Source organism: Eumetopias jubatus, unplaced genomic scaffold (assembly GCF_037043125.1).
Source record: "Eumetopias jubatus isolate StellerSeaLion01/CBP00866 unplaced genomic scaffold, mEumJub1_p1.0 scaffold_8, whole genome shotgun sequence".
In the NCBI taxonomy this organism is placed as follows: Eukaryota; Metazoa; Chordata; class Mammalia; order Carnivora; family Otariidae; genus Eumetopias; species Eumetopias jubatus.
The window spans coordinates 82216951-82223683 of record NW_028274814.1 but is presented as its reverse complement, the minus strand read 5'-3'; the positions used below and the strand labels follow the sequence as shown (position 1 = coordinate 82223683).

Sequence of the window (6733 nt, the reverse complement as noted above, 5' to 3'; positions counted from 1 at the left end):
GACCCCTTTCCTGCAAGGAGCACACACCTGGCCCTCTTTCTGTTGTAAGGCAGGGTACATGGGTCCCTCCCATATCCTCCCCAAACCAGGATTTCTCATCCAAACCCACTGGCCACAGATCACTCCATGAGAGATTTGCCTCCTCCTTCATTCTTAGGCCCTCCCAAGATGAAGGAGCTAAAGGACCCTGGGGATCTGAGGATGTCTGGGACAAATGCTTACGTGAACACTGGGACAATAAAAGAATGGTCCAGACAGGGTGGAGTGAAGGATGCTGAGAAGCAATGGGTAGTGGGGAGGCCCAAGAGGAGGGAAAGTCCTAATCAGGCAAGGGTGAACCAGAAGGCTGGGCACTCCAGGCTTCTTACCAACTCCCTGGCCATTCCTAAAGCAGGATCGACAGCCAGAAACCCTGGTCCCTGGTCCAGATTGGGATGGGGCAGATTAGGGTGCTGCATAATGAGCAACTACTTAGCTCATCATTAGAGATCTATAGGGTCGGGGCGAGGAGCGGGGGTTGGGGGGTTGCCTAGGAAGGGAAAGCAGGGAAGGGGTGGGATTAGCCAGAGATTTTAGGAGAAGAGCAGAGGAGGAGTAACATTTCCACCCTGTAGGGCAGAAGGAGACGGGCCCAGCAAGTAGTAATTCCTGGTGTGCCGGCGACCTCTGCTGGCTACGCACGCCACCACCCTGGGAGAAGAGAAAGTAAAGCCATCTGGTCTGAGTCCCGGTGTGGGTAGAGTGTGACACTGAGTCTATGAATGTCTCACTGCACAATAGTGACGGGGCATGTTAGTGCTACCCGTGATTATATGTGGGCACCCCCGGGTGAAGGCAGAAAAGTGACCAGCACAAAAGCCACAAAGTTCAGGCTCTGAACTCCTGGCCCCTGTGGGGAGTCTGGGTGTCTGGGAAGGAAGGGTAAGGTCTTTGAGCCCAGCACACGTCCTCATATGTCACAAGAGTAGTCTAGGTCCACTCGGTAGGGCACTGCTGGCATCCAAGCAAAATTAACCAGTCTGGGGTTGGGGGGTGGAAAGTAGGGGCTTTGGAATCAGACATCCCTGGGTTAAAAATCCTGATGCCCTGGTTACTTACTACCTGCATGACCTCAGGCAAGTGACTTAACTGCTTTGAGCCCAATTTCCTCACCTATAAGGGCAAAATAATACCTATCTCACAGGGCTACTGTGAGTGTTTAGCACAGTGCCTGGCATTTAATAGATGCTAATTTCCTGCCTCCCTCTTCCTTTATCTACTCCCACCCCCAAGGTCGAGCAGGGATTTCAAAAGGCAAATAAACTGAGGATGATGTTGACAATGATGATGGTGGTGCTTTATATTTACATCACTCATGCAAATCATTTTAAACATATCTTTAATACACAGCTTTTTTCCTTTTTATTAGCCAAGTACATCATGATCATGTTTTATTGGGACAGAAATATCCTGGTGTTATGGCAGGTATCTAGAAGGATGGCCTTATGAAGTGATAACAAGGCATGACAAATCTTTCTTTATTGTGATACATTTTCATTACTCAGGTTAATCAGGAATTACCCATTAGAACAAGGGCTTAAGATAAGTACATGACAGTCATCTGTGGAGATCAAAATCTCCTGATTTTCCAATGGGTATCTAATTGTTATTGCTGTTGTGGGGACCGATTAATGCTTTGATTGAACTGGTCTTAAAACATTAGAATAACTCAAGGAGATATGACAGGTAGTTAAAAATGGTATATTCTGAAATTAAAAAGAAGATGGATTTCAATTCCACGAAAGGATCTTCTAATCCCTCCAGCAGTCCAGCGATGGGGCAAACCGTTTATGAAGTAAAGAGCTCCATTTCAGCAGAAGGATTGAAGCAGAAGCTGCTGACTCCCTAGCAGGCTTACTGTGACAGAAATTTAGGCTAAAGAGGGAGATTGGTAAGAAGCCCTCCGAGGACCCTCCACAAACACACTCCAGCGCAGAAGTTATACTTAGCTGGTAGAAGTGTTGTTCCAAATGGCATAACTGCCATACCCAGTGGTCATTGTTTGTCACCATGGGGTGGAGGCAGTAGGGGGAAGGGAGGTAGAAATAACAACTCTATTCTTTTCCTCTCTGAAACTTTGCTCTTCCTAAGGAAAGGCAGAACTCCAGGATCTTTCGCTCTCTAACCAGCTCCACATTCCTCTTGATTTCTTCTGCAATTCCTTTTTTTTTTTTTTTTTCTGGCTTCATGGGATCCACCTTCCAGTATCTTAAAGAAAGCCTTACTTAAAGAAAAGGCTTCTTTCGTCCTTTAGTTTTCTGTCCGGAAGAGGTGTGCAGGCAATGGGTGGGGGCAGAGAAGGGGACAAATATTTGTTGAGTTCCTATTTAGTACAGATGCTATAATTTCCGCATTTGATTAAGAGAGGTGTGTATCTGCTGTCATGCAGGTAAATATGTAGATATAATGTATATACTGCTTTGTAAATGTGGATGTAAATGCGATGCATCTGCAAGAATTCCTTGCTGTTCAGGCCTCTCTGAGGAATTTTGTTTGGTGTCTTGCTGCCTGTGGGGAAACCTGTGTGCAGCTCCTCCAAGGATTTCAATACCTTCCATGTGCATGTGGCCTAGCCGGAGTTATTCTTCTAGCTTCAGGATCTTTGTACATGATTGCAAGCTTCTCTTCCCCCATCCTAGGCACAAAGGTGTCACATCAGGACCCATCTGCCTCTTTACCTACCATGCGTGTGTCATTGCATTTCCCATCTCTGTCACAATGCATACAGACCCATGTGCCCGATCTGACCCACATGAAGCCATGTGTGTCCAGCGGCCCCTCCTCCCACCTCTGTGGAGAGTCCTTGGCACCCTCCCCTCCTGGCTACCCCCACTCCCCACTTTCCATGCCAGGAGAGATCTAATTACACAGAAATTAGTACAGAGAAGGATCGTTTGCTTTTATGGCACCAGCACCAGGGCAGCTGTAAATCTGGGGCCGCCGCTATAGCTGCCTCTGGGCACTGTGCAGGCTGTAGGGGGGCTCTCACCTCCACACCCCACTTTGTTCCATCTGTCCAGCTGCCTAGGCCTCCACCCCAGCCCAGGAAACCAGAGCTCTATTTGGTACCTATCTCAATGGGGTAGGAGGAGGTCTGGGACAGGGAGAGGGGGTTGGGGGTGTGGACAATAAAAAATGACACATATTAGGTGTTTAATTAATGTTCCCTGAACGATTAGAGAGGGTTAATCCCAGCAACGCTAACTAATACCCAACTACCTAGACCAGTGGCCAAGGGATGAATATTCCTAGTAAGCACTTACTGGATAGTCTCCACTTCCTTATGAGCCCAGGTGAAGTAAATGGGGTGTTCTGTCATCCTGGCTTCCACTTTTGAGACCCTAAACTCCTTCTCAGGCAGCATCAGTTAGTGAAGACAGCCCAGAGTTCAGATCTTGATACTTCTGTTTACTGGCTGAGTGACCTTGGCTACCCTACACCCTTTCACCTGACCCTTGGCTTCCTCATTTGTGAAATGGTAGTTGTGAAACCTACCTCTCAAGTTGTGAGACATCAGTAAGAAAGCACCGGATCAAGAAGAAAGTGGTCCACTAATTGTTGTTATCACTGTTAATGTCTTGCTAGCTAACACTTCCATTTCCCACCTCTTAACTAGCCTTTATCCCAACCAACTCCCTCAAGAGCCACTATACAATTTGGGGCAATAGAATATACAGGCAGGTTGTTCCCAACCTAGAAAGAATGTTTCTTTATGTTAAGAATCTCATCAGAAGACAGGTGACTCCAACAATCCTCATGCACCTGCAGACACCATTTTACTCATAGCCAACTTTCTCCAGGCTCCTACCTTGGCAGTGATTATTTTTATCTCCCTTATTTTCATAGAGGGTATGAACTTGTTCCTTGGGCTACTGGAGAGTCTTGGTGTAAATGTCTCGGTAAAAAGAATCAAGGACTTAGGGAATTAGGAAGGAGCAGGAGCTGGGGAACTAGGGTGGAGACAGGAAGTTTAAACTCATCCCAGAGCAAGGTCAAAGGGCCTTTTAAGGAGTAGCAGAGACAGAAGCCAAATGTGCAGGCTCCCATTCTTGCCAATACAGTCTCCAAACCCAGGAACTTGGGGTCTCCTCCCTCTTGTCCTCTTCTATTCTGATATCTCCAGCCAGGGCACTCAGCCAAGAATTCTTGATTTTACCCATATGCAGATAAACCTGGAGAGCTCTAAGTGGTGTGTAGGCTAGGAAGGGAAGAGTCAAAGAATGGAAGGGGTACACCCTCTTCCCCAACTGGTCTGCCTAGATCTCCAAGCACGCTTTGGCAGGAAACCCTGCTCCCACTGTTCAGGCGCATGAGGAGCCCACAGGAGAAAGGTGAGGCATAGCTTCTGTGTCTGGCCTCTCACCCCTTGATCTGTGTCCCAAGGAGGGTGAGGATTTGGCGTGAAGGGCAGAGCAGCTGGGGCATCTCTGGCCCTTGCCTCCCCCACCCCCAACCCCAACTCAGGCTGCAGTCTCTCCTCGTTGTAGCAGAGCGAGAGCAAAGGGACGGGCAGTAAAGATGAGTGATGGCACGGAGACAAGCAGAAATACACCATCATGAAAATGCTAATGACTCCTTGCTCTCTTTCTTTATGGTTGGAGTAATACAGACTTCAATCATAAAAACAATCTCCCAACATTTTAATGGGCTCCATCATGCCCGCACTTGTCGGTATATTTGAAGAATAAATCACCCTCCCCGCTCGGAATGAATTCGCTGTCAAACTCGGCTCCCTCGGAGAAAATGGATGGGAAGCGAGGATAGAGGTGTGTGTGTGTGTGTGTGTGTGTGTGTGTGTGTGTGTGTGTGTGTGCGCGCGCGCGCGCGCGTGTGTGTTGGGGGGGGTCCTTTTCCTAACTCCCTCCTAAACCGTTCTTTTGACCGTCGTGCGAGATGCCAGCATCCTGAGCGGGAGGAGAGGGCAATCGGGAATTGGTGGAGCTAAGCCCTAAGGGAGAGTTTGGGGCAAGAGTGGGCAGGGACAGAGGGATTCCACAAGGAGAAGCTGCCCCAGAGATGGACGAGGAAGACAGAAAGGGGCAGGAACTGTGGCGGCTTTGGACGGAAGGGGCAAAATCATGACATTGAACCGAGAGAATGCAAAGACGATACAAACAGCATACAAATCCGCATTACTTCTGCGTTATTTGGTCGTATTTCTTTCAGACTAGGCCCTCAGGCAGAGGTGCCGAGGGAAAAGGGAAAAGTTCGGGAAATCTCTCTGGGGTAAGAGAAGGCAGAGAGGGCAAGAAGCGAGCCCAGGAGTTCCGGCTCTGAGCTTGCAGGTTTCAGCGCAGTAAGCTACAGGTCCAAACTGCGGAGACCGGCTGAGAGTCCCGGGTAATTCTCATTTCCATACAGGTGGCCGTCAGCCAATGAAAACTTGAGATGCGCACATTGTGAGCAGCCAATCCCAGTTAAGGATGAGTCGAGCGGCCGGGCTTAATTGCATCTTGATTGGTTGTGATGTTGCTAGGCAGAAATGGAGTCCTAGAGATTGATGCGGGCAAGACTGAAGAGGCGGGTGGATATGAAAATATCTGGAAACCTAGACTCCCGGATTGACATTTTTCTTCCTGATCTCCTTTATTCCTTTTTTTTTTTTAAGATTTTATTTATTTGAGAGAGAGAGAATGAGAGATAGAGAGCACGAGAGGGAAGAGGGTCAGAGGGAGAAGCAGACTCCCTGCCGAGCAGGGAGCCCGATGTGGGACTCGATCCCGGGACTCCAGGATCACGACCCGAGCCGAAGGCAGTCGCCCAACCAACTGAGCCACCCAGGCGCCCCTGATCTCCTTTATTCCTAAAGGATTAATGGAGTCAGGGGAATGACTCTCCCTTGTCTCCTCCGCTTGAGTGGGACAGAGCCAAATAGTTGTATCTTTCCCCCCAAAAGCCTTCAGAGAAATCTGGCTATTTCCATGGTCTTCTAACCCGAAAAAAACCTAAGGGGTAGTTCAACCTCACGATCATAAGTCCTTTCTGAGACCTATCTTCAAGACTTCTGGCTGTGGTTTAGGGCAAATTTTCCCCAATACGCTCGGGAAAGAGAGAAATCTTGCCACACGTTTTTCTTTCACCCGGCAAGACTCAAAGAGCAAGAGAATGCCCTACCTCCTGGCCACTCCACCATGACCCAAGGGGGGACCCGCAGACCCTGCGAGGGGTCAAGGCGGCCACAACCTACCCCCAAAGGGCTGTGTACCGGCATTCCCAAAGGCGCTATTTCTGCACCTTCATTTGCTTCCATTTGCATAAACCCCGTTCCCCCGCCACCCCGCTTCTGCAGTTTCTCTCGCTCCGCGCGACCCGCCCTCCACACCCTACCCCTCTCACCAGCCCGTTCGCCCCCACCCCGGCGCACCCCGGCCTGCAGCCTCCCTTCCTAGAGACAGAGCGCCGAAGCCTCCCGCGGCTCCTGAGTCACAGCCTCCGGGGAGGCCGGAGGGAGGCGGCGGGGGGAGAGGCGGGGGTTGCAGCCGGGAGCTGCGAACCCGCTGGTCTGAACTAGACCGTCCGCGAACAATATGCCACCATTTAAATCTGAACGCGCGCCAGCCGCCGATTGTGATGTTAATTCGGGAATGATTTAGGGGGGCGGGACGGAGGGGGGCTGGCCGCCTCTCTGTCAAAGTGCTGTCCGGGGGCTTAATATTTGTAATTGAAGCTGATGAGGACTCCGTCTCTGTTTCCA

General features: G+C 49.8%; 1 pseudogene; it reads right to left on the bottom strand.

Moving 5' to 3' along the window:
- Positions 1-572: 572 nt before the first annotated feature.
- On the bottom strand, positions 573-6250 carry LOC148163757 (uncharacterized; annotated as a pseudogene).
- Positions 6251-6733: the final 483 nt, after the last annotated feature.